Raw genomic sequence first — 16598 nt, 5'->3', positions numbered from 1 at the left:
CTTTGACCCTTGGGTTTGGCTCAGGTCACAATCTCAGCAGGGGTGAGGGGTGGTGGGGGGGGGGTTCCTTGCACAGCAGGGAGTCTGCTTGAAGATTATCTCCCTCTTCCCTTCCCCCTGTTCTCTTTACCAAAATAAATAAATCTAAAAAAAAAAAAAACCACCCACACCTTTCGTCAAATAAAAGCAAACAAACTGTACAGGAAAACAAAACATCAGCACATAATCTTAGTATTAGAACCAATAAAGAACAAGACAATTATTGCAGAAACTGAATCTACCGTGCAGCAATCTGCAAGAGGCTTCTCAACTGAGATTTCTGTAGAAGACATTAGAACAATCATAACAAAAGTCGTATGCAAACATTAGAAGGTAGCTTTCTTGAATGAAGAGGTTAGCTTTCCAAATTGAAAGAGTGAAATTAAAGAAAATAGATGAACACCTACACATACTGTGGCTGAGTTTATTTATTTTTTTGGAGATTTTATTTATGTAGTCATGAGAGACACAGAGAGAGAGAAGCAGGCTCCTTGCAGGGAGCCCGATGTGGGACTCAATCCCAGGACCCCAGGATCACGCCCTGAGCCAAAGGCAGACGCTCAACCACTGAGCCCCCCAGGTGCCCCTAAATAACTTATTTTTAAGTGTGACGAGTTTTCCACTCATCTAGAAAAAAAATTACTTATAAAGAGACACACAGCTGGCTTCAGGCTTAAGAGTCTGATCATGTATGCATACATGTGTATCATATTAACAACTCCCCTACCACCACAACCACAAAGAAATGCATTAAATATATAATCTTAAAATCCTCAATAAAATGTCAGCAACTTGAATCCAAACATTAAACGTATAACAATCATTCAGTTATTGCAGGAGCCAAAGCAACCACTTCAACTCTTTTCCCCTCGGAGATAGCAAGTCCCTCAACTTATTACACTCTCTGCCATTTTACCCTCTTTCCCTTAACCATAATCTTCTTGATCCTTCCAGACACAATGCAAATGCTATTCCTTTCTCTTATCTTACATGAGTACTTGAACTTTAGTGGTTCAAGTTTTTATTTAGATTCCAGTTAGCTAACCTATAGGGTAATATTAGGTTCAAAAGTGGAATTTAGTGAGTAGGTGGGATGTCTGGGTGGCTCGGTCGGTCAGGTGTCCAACTCTTGATCTCAGCTTAGGTCATGACCTAAGGATCTCAGCATCCTGGGATCAAGCGCTGCATTGGGCTCCCTGCTTCACCCCTCTCCTTCTGCTGCACCCCCTGCTTGTGGATCACACTCTTTGTCAAATAAATAAAATATTAAAAAAAATAATTTAGTGAGTACTTGACCATTAAGTTACATATCCTGCTGCCTCTCCACAGCCGTTTACTATTTATTCTCTAGCAGCTCTTGCCTATCACTTGTAGATGTAAGTTCTCCTTCATTCTAAAAAACATACCAAAAACAAACAGGTAAGTCAACAAGCCTATCCCAAGCCTACTTCCTTTTCCCTTAACCATTTTACTCCTTTTCTTCCAAATTTCTTGAAATCGCTGTCTTCAATGGCGGCCTTCATTTCCCCCACTTAAAATTGACTTTCTTTCCCATCCCACCACTGGCTTGAAACCTTTCTCAGCTTTGTCTTACTGGACCATTCAGCTGCATTCAGTCTGATGTGCTGTACCTTGCTTCTAGAAACACTTTCTTCTCATCCACAATAACACACACTCCTGACTTTCTTCCAACTTCAATGGAATTTCTTAATCTTTGTTGCCAAATTCACTCCTACAATCTTCGCCTTAAATGCTAGTTTATCTAGAGTTTCTCACCGAGGCCCTTTTCTCACACTAGACTTTCCAAGTATGATCTCATCCGTTCCCAAGGTTGCAGTGATAATATATATGTTGGTAAGTCCTAAATTGATCCAAGTACTCCTTAGGCACCTTTATATGCACATCCCATAGGTTTCAAACATAGTATTACTATTTTACTTCCACTAGCCCTTAGTGTATTATACTGTATGTACAGCTTTCTCCCTCCATTTATTATTTCTCCATATGTGAATCAGTGTATACACTTTATTAAATACCCTGAAACTTTTCACCTAATACACAAAACACCTTTGTGTCCTTAAATATCATATGGCATGGTTTTAAAATTTACTAAAAGCATATAGAAGCAAATGTAACACATGTAGAGTTTAAAGAGTAGTAAGGAAAGAACAAGTGGGAAAACATATGCTCCACAAGAAAATAAACTGCAATTTAATCCCAAGTGGAATATTAAAGTGCAATCAAAAGTGAATGAAGTGTAACTTCCTCTAACAACATGAAAAACCTTAGCAAAATGATAGAGAATATTAGCAACATGGTCCTGAAGGGAAAAAATGTGCATCCCACAATAAGAAGTCCCCATTTAGAAAGTAATTCTATTTAAGTTTTTTTTTTTCTATTTAAGTTTTTAAGTAATTTTATTTAAGTTTTTATAGGATATACTTTTGGCGGCACCTGGGTGGCTCAGTGGTTGAGCGTCTGCCTTTGGCTCATGGCGTGATCCTGGGGTCCTGGGATCAAGTCCCACATCAGGCTCCCTGCAGGGAGCCTACTTCCCCTTCTGCCTGTGTCTCTGCCTTTCTCTGGGACTGTCATGAATACATAAATAAAATCTTAAAAAAAAAAAGAATATACTTTTGAACAGATGTATTATATATACATGAGGGCCTGTGTATGCACATGTGTATGCAAATATTGTAAACAGGTTGAGCTAAAAAGCAACACAAGATTCAGGATGGTTATCTCACGTAGACATGAGGATGGGATGGGGCACACATATGTAGGTATTATCAAAATTTTTCTAACTCATGTGCTGAATGATGACTTGACAAGTATTCATTATGTGATTCATAGATCGAGCTATTATGCCCACATGCATGGGTCAATGAAAAGAACTTTTCAGGAACCGATTAATGATTTACTCAATTCTGCATACCTTAGATTCAAAAATAAAGTCAATCCACAAAGAGAGTATTACTAGGGCCTTTGAAGTGCCCAACGACATCACATAACTTTCCTTCCTTCATTGTCCTAAATTTTGTGTCAATCGCTCTAAATGTGTTTGTATTGCTAAACTATCTCTCAGGGTTTTTACTTTTACAGAAATTATGTCATAGCAAATATATCCTTGCATTTAATTTTCCTCAGTATTTTCAAATACATTCATTCTAATGCATTAATAGTTTTTATTGTTATGTAGTATTGCATATGAATATAACATATTTATCCATTCTAGTTATTAGTAGACATTGCCTTGTTTCACATTTCAAGCTTTTACAAACTTGTTTTGAACATTCTTTACACAACTCTAGATGCACATGCCTAAGGGTCTATTGGGAAATTTTATAGATACATATAAGGAATCCATAGCATACAGAATTTGCTTTAAAAAAAAAAGAATTTGCTCATCTTCACCTTTAATAGGTAACATCAAAGAATTTTCCAAAGTTGTACTAGTTTATATCCTCACCAGCCATTTGAGTTTTATGATGTTCCACAGCATTTGGTTTTTGTTATAGATACAGTGGGAGTTTTCATATGTTCTAGATACTTCTCCATTGCCAATTTTGTGTTGCACAGATCTCCAAATTTGTGGTTCAGCTTTCCATTTCCTTTATGGTGGCTTCTGATAGATATAGATAACTATAGAACACTTCTGAAAGAAATTGAGGAAGACACAAAGAGATGGAAAAATATTCCATGCTCATGGATTGGCAGAATTAATATTGTGAAAATGTCAATGTTACCCAGGGCAATATACACGTTTAATGCAATCCCTATCAAAATACCATGGACTTTCTTCAGAGAGTTAGAACAAATTATTTTAAGATTTGTGTGGAATCAGAAAAGACCCCGAATAGCCAGGGGAATTTTAAAAAAGAAACCATATCTGGGGGCATCACAATGCCAGATTTCAGGTTGTACTACAAAACTGTGGTCATCATGATAGATAGAAGTTCTTTATTTAAATGTAACCAGATTTACCAGACATTGGAGCTTCTTGCCTTAAAAATCTTTCCGTGAACCAAGAGCAAGAGTAAACAAAATATAACCCGATGGCCAAAATTTGGGATTGTGCATTTTTATGGCCTAAGAATGTTTTTTACATTTTTAAAAAGTTGTAAAAACAAACAAGGACTCAGAGATAGTATGTGAGGTACAAAGCCTAAAGTGTTTATTCTTTAGTCCTTTACATAAGTTTGCTGACCCCTGCTCTAGGGCCATGAAGACCATCTTTTACATCAGCACTGTCCAGTAGAAGTTTCTGTGATAGAAATGCTCTATAATCTAGGCTCCAATAGGATAGCCACTGGTTCTATGTAGCTATTGGGTACTTGAGATATGCTTAATGGATTGAGAAACTGAGTTTTATTTAAATTTAAATCACTAGATGGGTCTCTTGGCTACTGAACAAGTAGTCCTATATTTTTATCTACAAGTTTTAACATTTTGCCTTTCAAAACTATCTTTAATCCAACTAGAACAGACTTTCATACACATCAGAGATCAAATGTCATTTTCTCATTGGAATACAAAATGTTTCATAAAGCACTTTCCTAAAATGGTGCAGAGAGAGAATGAGAAAGAGAGAGAGAGAGAGAGAGAGAGAGAGAAGCAGGCTGGAGTAGGTATATGCAACTGCTTGGGCCAGAGGCAACTTCAGAAAATGATTTCTGTGATTTTTTTTTTAAGTAAATGCTGCATCCAATATGGGGCTTAAACTCATAAACCCAAGATCAAGAGTCACATGCTCTACTGAATGGGCCAGTCAGGCGCTCTTCACCTGTGATTTTTTTTAATTCATCTTTTTCATGACACTTGTGCACTAGGCTTACTTCCAAGCACTTTACAAATATTAACTAATTTAATCCTCATATTAGTACTATTGGTACCAATTTTAAGTAATTAGTATGTGTTTTCCACCTGGGGAACTGTGGCACATAGATCCAAGGATATATAGATAATAGGGGCCAAAACCAGGACTTGGACCCAGGCAGTTGGGCCCCAAAGCTCCGCTCTTAAATCATTACCCTAAAGGACTCAGCAAATAATGGCTTTGCATCTTCCATTCTACACTATATGCATTTAATTTATTGAACTTTTTATGATCTTATTGCCTTGGCTCAGGACTCTAATCACTGCATTTTTAGAGTGGTAGTGGTAGTGTTCTTTTTTGCCCTATTCCATCTTTTAAAGGATTTACGTTAGTATATTTGCTTCAGTCATGTCAATATACCTGATCAAGGAGTTTCTTTCTATACCCTGTTTGCTAAAATTGTGCATCATAAATTATGAAATCACAGAGTTAAAGTTTTAATCAAAGTCTTTTTCTGCATATACTGAAGTTCTCATATAGATTTTCACCCTTAATCTTTTAATAGGAACCGTGTTAATCATTTAATCATTAATCATTTTTCTAATGTTGAGACAGACTTACATTCTTGGAATAAACAATCTTACGATGTAGGTCATACGTAATATGTGGTATTTATATGTAGACTTAAGAAACTGCAAAACCAACTTCTAATTTCTATTAAGTATTAATTTTCATGACCAAGACCAGCATAGAAGTTTCCTTTGTTCTACTGCCCTTGTCTGGTTTTCCAAGTACATGAGCCTAATTAAGTCAGTCGAGGAGTACTCTTTTAACCTTAACATACTTTCTGAGAAAAGTATCTCTTCATTGTTTGGAAGAATTATTTTGGAAAATGAATTCTCTTAAATCTATTTATAGGAAAACAATGTCTGTCCTTATTTTTAAGAGCTAATTTAAATCTAATGCTCTTGGCTGTCTCCTGGCTTCCATCTTTACAGTTGCTAGCTCAGCTCTAATGGTCAGTCTTTTGTATGTGACCTAGGTTTTCTCTGGCTGCTTTTATAATTTGTTTTAGCACTCCTTAGTTTATCTTAAGTGTACTTCAGCATGGATTTAATCTTATTTATCCTATTTGAAATGTGTTGGGGATCCTCAGTCTAGAGATTAGACTCTCACCAATTTTGGAGAATACTTAGGTATTAACTTAAATTAAAAATTTCCTCTTTTCCATTCTTTCTATTCTATACCTCTAGTACCTTAACTAGATGCTTCTTAGTCCTAGGTCTGTCATCCATTACTCTTGGCATACACGTTCTATTTTCCATCTCTTAATTTCTCTGTGCAGAATTCAGAGTAATTTCAGATATACAATCAAGTTTATCGATTCTCTTCACCTACACTTAACATTCTTTTTAACCCATATACTAAGTTTGAAATTATTTTTTTTTAGGTCTAGAACATTAACCCTTTATCAAATTTCACTAGTCAAGTAGCTTATTTCTTAGCCCTACTTCAAGACCCTCTTATTTCTTCAAACATGTTAAATATACTTCCTCTGATAACTCTAGTGTTTACAGTCTATATAGGTTGGTTTTAAGTTCAGAAGTTTGTTGTTTCTCTTGATACTCAAGAGTTACAGTTTGTTTTGTGTTACCTTTATGAGTTTTGATTATGAACTCAATACTGGGTATGTAAATATACAGAAGAAAGAGTGATTCAATGATTAGGAAGCAAGTCAAAGAAACTCAGCTCTTTCATAAGTCAAACAGAGATAAAATAATGTGATTATCTTGATAGAAACTGAAAAGGTAATTTATATCCTCTGTCATCCAAGCCAGATGTCTTACTTTTAAGGAAATAGTAAAGAATAAATACAATAAAATACCCCTAAATACAATTAAAAGGTATATCTTAAAATAGGAGACAATAATATACTTGTGATGTAGGAATTGAGAACTTCAAAGGATTGTTTCAAAAGAGGTTTATTCCACAGTTTCAGGGAAATGGGCTTTCCACGATGATGGGAACTAGGAAGAGGTACTTCTTAGCGACTCAAGGGCATAGACTCTAGTATTAAGAGTGAAGATGTGATCTCACAGATACGGAGTCTGGGCCAATATCTAGGAAAGCCTAATGTTTGCAACGATCCCCTTAAATGGAAAGGCTAAGCAAAGAGATACGGATATTTTTCTTCAATACTGATGTGAGCCTGAAAATGAAAGATAACTGTGGAATAACTTAAAATTAAGCTTCTCCTCTGTAGAAGTCTCTACCTTTTGCAGTGTCATCAACTGGGTGCTGTTCATCAGGAGACCGTGTTATATCTGTTAAGATTCTGTGCCCTTGGCTAAATTAATCTGCAAGTTATAGCAGACTATGAATGTATGTGTTGGTCTTTTCCAATCAATCAACTGTACTTCTGAAATCACCCAACGAGACACTAACGCCAAGGACTGAAGTCAACACAATATTATGAACAAGTTTAGAAAATATGTATGTAAAGACATCCTCTTCTGAGAAATTTACAAGGCACATTAGATAATTGACAGCTCTGTGAACTCTAGCAAGTAAGACGACTTCTGGGTTCAGGGCAGCCCAGGTGGCTCAGTGGTTTAGTGCCACCTTCAGCCCAGGGCCTGATCCTGGAGACCCAGGATCGAGTCCCACGTTGGGCTCCCGGCATGGAGGCTTATTCTCTTTCTCTCTCTTTCTCTCATAAATAAACAAAATCTTAAAAAAAAAAAAAAAAAAAGATGACTTCTGGGTTCAGACAATGGGTTAGCCACTTTTTCTATAATGGTCAGATATTTTAGATTGTGCAGGCCACAGAGTGTCTGTTGTACCCACTTAACTTTGCATTTGTAGTTCAAAGGAGCATTCAAAATAATAGAATAGATATGGCTATGGTTGTGTTTCAATAAAACTTAATAAAGATAAGCAGAGGGCTGGATATGACCCATGTGCCATCATATAGAGTAAATGACCATATCCTACACTTATTTGATTACAGAAATAGATTTGGGTGAAAAATCAGTTAATAACCTATAGGCTTTAAAATAGGCAAGTTAAAATGATCAATCCAGGGTGCCTGGCTGGCCCAGTCAGTTGAGCATAGGACTCTTGATTGTGGGGTTGTGAGTTCAAGCCCCACATTGGGTGTAGAGGGTTTTTTTTAAGATTTTCTTTTTTATGTACATAAAATAATAAATCCTACTTGAAAAGCAAAGTATTCTTTTAAACTGTTTTATTTAGTCTTTTAGCTTTACAGGATTTATGTAAGATATATTACATCTTATCAAAAAGTATTCAGATAATAGAAAAGTAGTTTATAGGTTGTTATTCAATTTCTTTATACATGGACTTCAATAGGGTTCTCATTCAACCTACCTATAATGATGTATCTGTGTCATGATTGTTATGGAAAATCAATTTGAAGACATGAGATCCAGAGTTAGGCCTAAAACCTAACAGAATATTAGAACTGCAACTGCAAATTAAATAGATTTTAAAATGTATATATTTTATGACTTTCTGTTCTTGAACTCTTAAATGAGGTAACATGTGCCCATGAACTGAATAACCAACTCTGAGATAGGCACATCTTTGGTAAATGCTGACAGTCTGGACACCAAATTAAATACGGGGCATCCTACAATCCTTACCTCATAATTGCCCCGACTTTTGGTCACCATATTTGAACCTTTAGTATTATTAAGCAACTCAATCAATAAAACATGAGGTACTAGAAGAAAGGATATAGATTTTCTTTCTACTTTCTAAACTTAATAATTTTTCATTCTTCTGTTGGATTGATAGGTCCTATGTGTAAAATATGGCCTTCATTTCTTAACATTTAGCGTGTCTCAAGGCAAGGCAATACTGAAGATTTTAAGGAACGTAGAGTAAATGGAACAGAGCAAGGTTCACCTTTAGCTTAACCACTGTGTGAACCTGAACAAATCACTTTACTTCCTCAACCAGTTTCATCATCTGTCAAACAGGATAATTAAACCCTTCTCATAAGGTTATTACATGTCACCACATAGGTGAAAATCTGAGATCTCCTGATTCACAGCACATACTTGAGAACAGATAGCTGTATCTGAAGAAGTGAATCTATTTCATTAATTCCATTCATCATGACTTCTTTGTAACTTAAACATGTTTAGAAGGAGGGCACTTGTTACAGTGAGCACTGAGTGTTGTATGCAAGTGATGAATCACTAAACTCTACATCTGAAACACACACACACACACACACACACACACACAGCAGGTTTCATTCTTTAGGAGACTAAGTTAAAGGAATCAACAAGAATCAAATTACATTTCAAAACAAGACATTGTGAGGATTCTCCACTGGGTTTAAAAGTAGTCTTCACCAAAGTTGTGTGGTAATAGAGTCCTAAATAGTATAGTGATTGCAACACAGCATTATTCATTCTCATGACAATTCCAGAGCAACAGCCTGGTGAAGGCCACACATGCATTATTACTAACAGTTTGTAAGACTTCACTTATTTTAAAAGCATTCAATCAGCAAAACCAGCCTTTTCCACTAACCATTTCCCATCACAAACCTCTCTTGGCTGACTAGAATGCATTTCTCATTATGATACTCTATCCCATCCAGCCAACAGTTCAGCCATCTCCAACTACTTAACTTCAGATTAAAAATATACTACTTCTATTTTACTGACCTTCAGAGATCAAAAAACAAACCTAAGTCTAATCTACACAGAACATCAAGTTACATAATACAATTTATCAGAAGACTACATGCTGTTAAAAAAAAAAGTTAGCTTAGAAGAAAAATAAAAAGCTTGGTCTGAACTTACTTAAATAGCTGTTATAATGCTTGCATTCGATGTTTTAGTTGACTTTTTTTTTAAAGACCTAGAACCTTTGAACTACATCCCCAGACAGGTTTGGGCAATCACTGCCTAGCATGAGCAAAGCTATTCGAACACCTCCATTGTGGAATCTTGTTTGCTACCTATAGGCCGCTATACATAGCACTTTCAATTAGGGAACCTGGCCTATTCCAATGCCCCACAGGACATGATCTAATTTTAAACTCCAATCTTCATTAGTACACTATAGTCTCAACTCTTAATCTCCTGCCTAATTTAATTCTGTTCATCTACTCATTTGACCTCTACAAAATTAACTTTAAGGGATTTTGGCACAATTGTAAATATCTTACCTGGGTGCATATCATGGAGGATAAAGCTAGGACAAGAGGATGGGATTATGGGCTATTAACCCCCAACAAGTCCTAAACTTTCCAAGCTTCTGGCCTTGGGGTCAGTATTTCTCTACCTGGATCAGACTTCTTTTCTTCTTCCACTGGAACACTTAAACATCTTTCTAACTCAAGCCAACTGACTTTCCCACAGAATGATCTTATGTGGGTGGTTTTCTTTTATCCCTCAAAAATCCTTCAAGAAGCAGAGACCTGACATTTCCTTTCGTCTCCTCCAGTTTGTACATTAGGAATAGGGGGAGCTGCTGTGCTCCCCTAAGAATTTGCTTAAAAAAGGATATACTGTAAATCTAATAAATATGCACATCTCATTGGAATCCCAATACCTAATGCCTTTCACTTTTATCTGCAGGTTGCCTTCATCCTCCATTATGGCATGTAAGTGTTAAGCACTACAGGGATGCTTCTACGTTTGTCCTTTAATCTTAAATTCCATGCTCCCTAAGTCTTTTTTCCTTAACTGCTCTCTCCTTTGCCCTTAGTAGTTTCACCAGCTGATGAGTTTTTTTTTTTTCCCCAGTCAGATGTGAACTTAACCCACTTACTAGCTCCTTTTCCTTTCATGGACCATCGAAGGGTTTCTTTATATTTATCTAATACCATAATTGTAACTTCCTTTAAAATATGGGTTTATTGAAGTCCTCCACACCTAGCATAACATCCAGTACAGGTAGGCAATTGGAAAAGGTTTACTGAATAAGCAAATCCCCTCAGGGTGCCATGAGGGACTCATTCATTCATTCATTCCAATGATACTTTTCTTTTACACCACTTATAACATTTTGAAGGGAGACAGTCCTGGGTTCAGATTTTGCTTTTGTTACTTATTCCAGGTGCCATTGTTTCTTTTTTTTTTTTTTTTTTTAATAATCTCTACCCCCAAAGTGGGGCTCAAACTCATGAGATCAAGAGTCACGTTCTACTGACTAAGCAGCAAGGCACCCCTGGCCCCATGCCATTTCACGCAGAGTATTTTACATGCCCAGTTTTCCACTTGACTATAAATTCTTTAAGGATATAGAGTATGTATTGTTCGTCTTTAAGTTATTCCCTTTTAAAGGTTATCATGATGACTCACAAATCTGAATTCCATAAAAAGGGTGCTTAATGAAGAGCTAGTGCAAAAGCAGTAGAACAAGTATGAAGTGCCTTATAATAAACAAGACATTTTCATGATTCCTGTGCTGCCCCCCCCCATTATAACCTCTTCTATGCCAGCATTTCCATGGTCTACAGTACAAACCTGGTAATGAGAAACCTCTGGCTTTCAGTGCTTACTTTGCTACTTGCATTAAGTTCAACAAATCACTGACAATAATCAGCCTCTACATTACCGCTTTAAGGTAACAATTACATTAGATGATGGTTTTCAACCCTGGTACATAGGAAATACTCAGCATTTGTTACCTTTCTTCTCTTTTGGTTCAAAGCATTCTGTAAGATGATCTGCCTTTACTAAAACTCATTTTTGAGTAAACATCCTCTTCTCCAGATATCTCATCCCAACAATGTGACTTTTTATGAATGGTGGTCACTGTAGGTTGAATTTCTCTAGGTAAAATGTGGTAGAAAAACAAAAAGTAGCTGAAATTATTTTTAACAAGTTTAAAGAAAAACACTGAGGGCACCTAGGTGGCTCAGTTAGTTAAGTGTCTGCCTTTGGCCTGGGTCATGATCCCAGGGTTGTGGGATCGAGCCTTCATTGGGTTTGGTCATGTCTGCTGTCCAGATGGTCTCAATACCATATCACTATCACAAGGGTATGTCCTCGGGACACCTTCTGGGAGTAGGTAAGGCAATCATAGTGCACATTCCAAGAACAAAGGAAGGGGTAAAGAGGCTCCAATTGCTGGGGCCAGGCCCAGCTCGCAGGCCAACCACCAGTCCTTCTGATTACCTCTCCCAACTGGGAGGTTGAGACTAGGAAAACTGGAGATAGTAAGTAGGTACAAACCCTAGGACTTGGTTATGGATGACTAATAGATGCCAGGGAGAGAAACAAGAGAGGTCCTGAGTTTCTGATATGAGCAAGTGGATATGAGGAGAGACTTTCACAGAGCTAGAAAATGGAGAAAAAGTAGAAACTTGAGAAAAATACTTACGAATGAGAAAATCATGAGCTGCATTTTATCTGATTATGTACTTTTCTCCTGACCTTAGAGTAAATTGCATGGATTAGACAATTTGGTCCAGAATTAGGAGGGGAGGGCTTCCAAATAATAGCGAATATTTAGCTACTAATTATTAACAAGAACTTGAACCTTCATAACCATTAGGAAACTGCAGATACCTGTGTCATCTCTTACCACCACCACCACCACCACTCAAAACTCCCTGGCCTGCCTATTCCCAAATTCTTACAGATCCTAATCAAATCACTCTTTTACCTCTGGGCCTTTGCTTACACAAGCATTTTATCCTCCCTGGAACACGACTGTTCTTGGCCTGATTCACTCTTCATCCTCTAACACCCAGCCCAGATATTATTGCCCACAGGAAGTCTTGCCAGACAACCCCCACCCCAAGACTTAGCATAGCTGTCCACCCCTTTGCCCAATAGCACTTGTTTACCACTACCTGTCTTGGCACTGATCATATTATTTTGCAATTGATAATCTACTTATGGGTCTTCCCCATTATAGTCTAAGGCACTTCAGGGAATGACCATGTTCATAACCATATTCTCAGTACCTTAGTCTAGTACCAGATACATGATAGTAGTTCAATATACACTTAGCAAATGAAAATCTATTCCTGGCCTGGAATTTTACTCATTTAAGTCCACAGCAAGGAAATATTTCAGATTTCAGAAAGGGCTTTTCTCCTCCCCACTCCTCACTGGTAATTTGTAGCAACTGTGCTCGCCATAGCTGTGGGCCCAGCTTGCTGAAGAGGAGGGGAGGACTACACCTGAGACTGCTAAACCTAGAGTGCTACAAGATTCAGGACATAAGACCACTGGTCTTCTGGCAGCTAGTCTCCTTTTCTAGATACTAAATGTGCATGTGCTGCATGCATGGAAACACCAGGGGGAGAGGGAGGAGATGATGAACAAATATTCAATGAACATTTATTGCATGCCTGACTCAACTGAAGCACTTTCAATCCATTATCTCCTCCAATTCTTACAACTACCCTACAAAGGAGGCACCTTTGCCATACCTATTGCACATGAGGAAATCTGAAGGCTCAGATACTTGTCAGGACTTACCCCATACCATAAACAAGAGGCAAAAAATCAAATCAAAATTTAAATCCAATCCTAGGGACACCTGGGTGGCTCAGCGGTTGAGCATCATGTGCCTTCAGCTCAGGTCGTGATCCTGGAGTCCCAGGATCGAGTTCCACATCGGGCTCCCTGCATGGAGCCTGCTTCTCCCTCTGCCTTTGTCTCTGCCTCTGTGTCTCTCATGAATAAATAAAATATTTTTTAAATTAAAGATAAATAAATAAATCCAATCCTATCCGATTTCAGATTCCATATTCCTCCACGATGGTGGTTATCAAATCTTTTTCACAAAGAGCTGGATAGCACTTGTGCTTTTATCAGTTAGATGGCCTGTCACAACCACTCAACGCCACTGTTGTGGCACAGAAGTGGCCACAGACAATACATAAATGAATGGGCATGGCTGTATTACAATAGAACTTTATTTACAAAAATAGGTGGCTGACCAGCTTTGACCCTTGGATAATAATGTGCAGATACCTGCTCCGTTAGGTTTCTCAACCCTGGCTACACAGAAGGATCACCTGAAGAGCTTTAAAAGAAATGCAGGTGTGTAAATCACACCTTGGAGCAGCTGATCCTGAAAAGGCTTTTGAGATAGACAAACCTCAGTGTGACCTTGGAAGCTGCTTGACTGTTTTTAACCTCCACATGGGGAAATTGAGGTCCAAATAGGTTAAGTCAATTGTCCAAGGCTACAGCTGTCAAGTGAAAGAGACAAAGGGCAATTACATCTTCTGGCTGCCTTCAAATTCTTGTCCCTTTCTACGGTGGGTCCCCACAGCACCTGGTAGCCTGTCAGCTGTGAAAGATTTGTGTTCTCATGTCAGTTAGAGTGATCACTAATGTGCCTTTAACCGGTTGAAAAGGCTTGATTCCACATTATGTCTCCTTTTGTTTGTAGAGGGGAGAATTTAAATGGAAGAAAATACTGCTGTTAAGAGAATTTCAAGGGGCTCCTGGCTGGCTCAGTCAGTTGAGTGTGGGACTCCTGATCTCGGGGTTGTGAGTTTGAACCACACACTGGGTGTAAAGAGTACTTAAAAATCAAGTCTAAAGCATAACAAAAAATAATCTGTTTTATAGGACATGTCAAATATCTCATTTATACTTCTAAGTCAATCTTATACCCAATTAACATTTACTGTTAAAATATTGGAAATGCAGATTTTTCAGCTCAGAATTGCACTCCGAAAGCTTGAAACAAGACTACCAGCTTTTGCCAGAATTAAATATATCATTACCGCTCAAATAGAAAAGCATTTATTTTTCCACACAAAGCCAGTGGCAGTGAGTGATAAAAAGGATTCTGTTTGATGTGAGATTATATTCAAGACCTCTGGGTCAGTAAATCTAAAGAATGCCACAAGTCATGGAAGATTAGTATAAATTGCGACAGATGCAAAACTGCTATTAAAATAAAATACTTTAGGGTCCTATTTAAAAGTTGGAGTGTGCTCATCAGATTTAAATTCACAGTGAGGAGAACCTGCCAGTCATAGTCTAAAATCTACAATAGTCGCATATATAGGTCTGGGAGGAGAAAAATTTATATGAAAAAAACTTACAAGCTCTTATTCTTATAGATCTCAAATTCCACCTGAAATTGAATATAAACAGCTCAAAATCACTCTTATATAACCTCAGCTTATGTTAAAAAGGTATTGTGACTAACACGGTTTAAAAAAAAATCAGCATGATCCAAAATTTAACCAAGAATGTTAATATACAAGTATGTTTATTGTTTTTCCAGTTTCTATAGAGATTTTTAACCGCATATTATCCTTACAGAGCTGATTATTAAATACAGATGGTTTGCAGTAATTTGCAAACTGTAAAAACAACAAATATTTGCTAGATGGGGCATTTTGATGTACTGAATGATCATCACACAAAAGCTAAACATTGTTTATCTTAACGAAGGGAGAAAACCAATCTGAAAATAGGACTTTACCAACTCACAAAAGAAAAGTTAACCTTAGACTACTCCCCAAAGCTGTAAGGAACAATCACAGGGCATTATACGACCTTTACCAGCTCGAAATCTTCCAAAATCTTCCGTACTTGCTGCAGCTCCTAACAAATAAGAGGCAATTTATTTGCTTAGCACTTCTGAGCAACTGGTGCTTTCAATCAGATAATTAGAGAGAGCAGGGGAATTGGCACATTTGCAGAATCAATCACATCTATAGTGAGTCAGAAGCCTTTTAAACCCTTGCTCCTGTAATTGGCCAAATCTGTCTGAGGTTGGGGGAGTCAAGTATGAAACTACCAAAAATCCAGGCTCCTTCAAGGGTTCCTTCACTTACTTACATTTGCAATTTTCACCTCCCCGCTTTGTAAGCACTAATATGATATTCATATTAGTCAATGAATGGATTACTGAGAAAGTGTATGAAATGTATAGATTTTCACCTGCTAAATCTCATTTTCAATGTGTAAGGCAATTTGACTTTTTAAAGGAACCCTAGGGAATCCTTTATGAAGGAAAGGCCTCTTTAAAGCACCACACATCCCCTGATTGTGATTCTTAACCCTTCTGGGTCATATACATAAAGTTTTGGGGGCAGCCTGGGTGGCTCAGCAGTTTAGCGCCGTCTTCAAGGCGTGATCCTGGAGACTCGGGATCGAGTCCCACATCGGGCTCCCTGCATGGAGCCTGTTTCTACCTCTGCCTGTGTCTCTACCTCCCTCTCTCTGTGTGTGTGTCTCTCATAAATAAATAAAATCTTTAAAAAACAAAGAAGCAAGAAAGAAAAACACCTAACTCTATAACTTCTATAACCAGTCCCATAGTCATACTGGTATTTGAAAAAAAATAAAGTTTTGGAACTTCTGGAAACAAACACACGCACACACATGAGCAAAACCTTGCAGGCAGTTTTAGAAGCTCAAAGATCCCATCCCAAAGTCTCACATTTTTATTTTAGAATTTCTACTCTAATCACTTGTGAGATGTATTAAAGCTTGAGGCAGTAAATGTAAATCAAAAAGAACATATTTTATCTGCTATCAGGTTGAAAATACCTTTGAATCTGTTACTTCGGCTATACCAACCGACTGAATGATTTCCATTCATTTGTTCAACAAATACTATTTAGCACCTACTATGTTCCAGGACCTGTTTTAGACCCTGGGAAGCAGTGAACAAAACAGAGATCCAGCTCTCGTGAAGTTCATACACTGAAATGTGATTCAAGCCATGTACAGTGTATGGACAAAGGTGGAAAAAAAAAACTCAAGAGACA

The sequence above is a fragment of the Canis aureus genome, chromosome X (genome assembly GCF_053574225.1).
Source record: "Canis aureus isolate CA01 chromosome X, VMU_Caureus_v.1.0, whole genome shotgun sequence".
NCBI classification, from domain to species: Eukaryota; Metazoa; Chordata; class Mammalia; order Carnivora; family Canidae; genus Canis; species Canis aureus.
The sequence above is the reverse complement of the archived record's forward strand: the minus strand, read 5'-3'. Positions refer to the sequence as shown.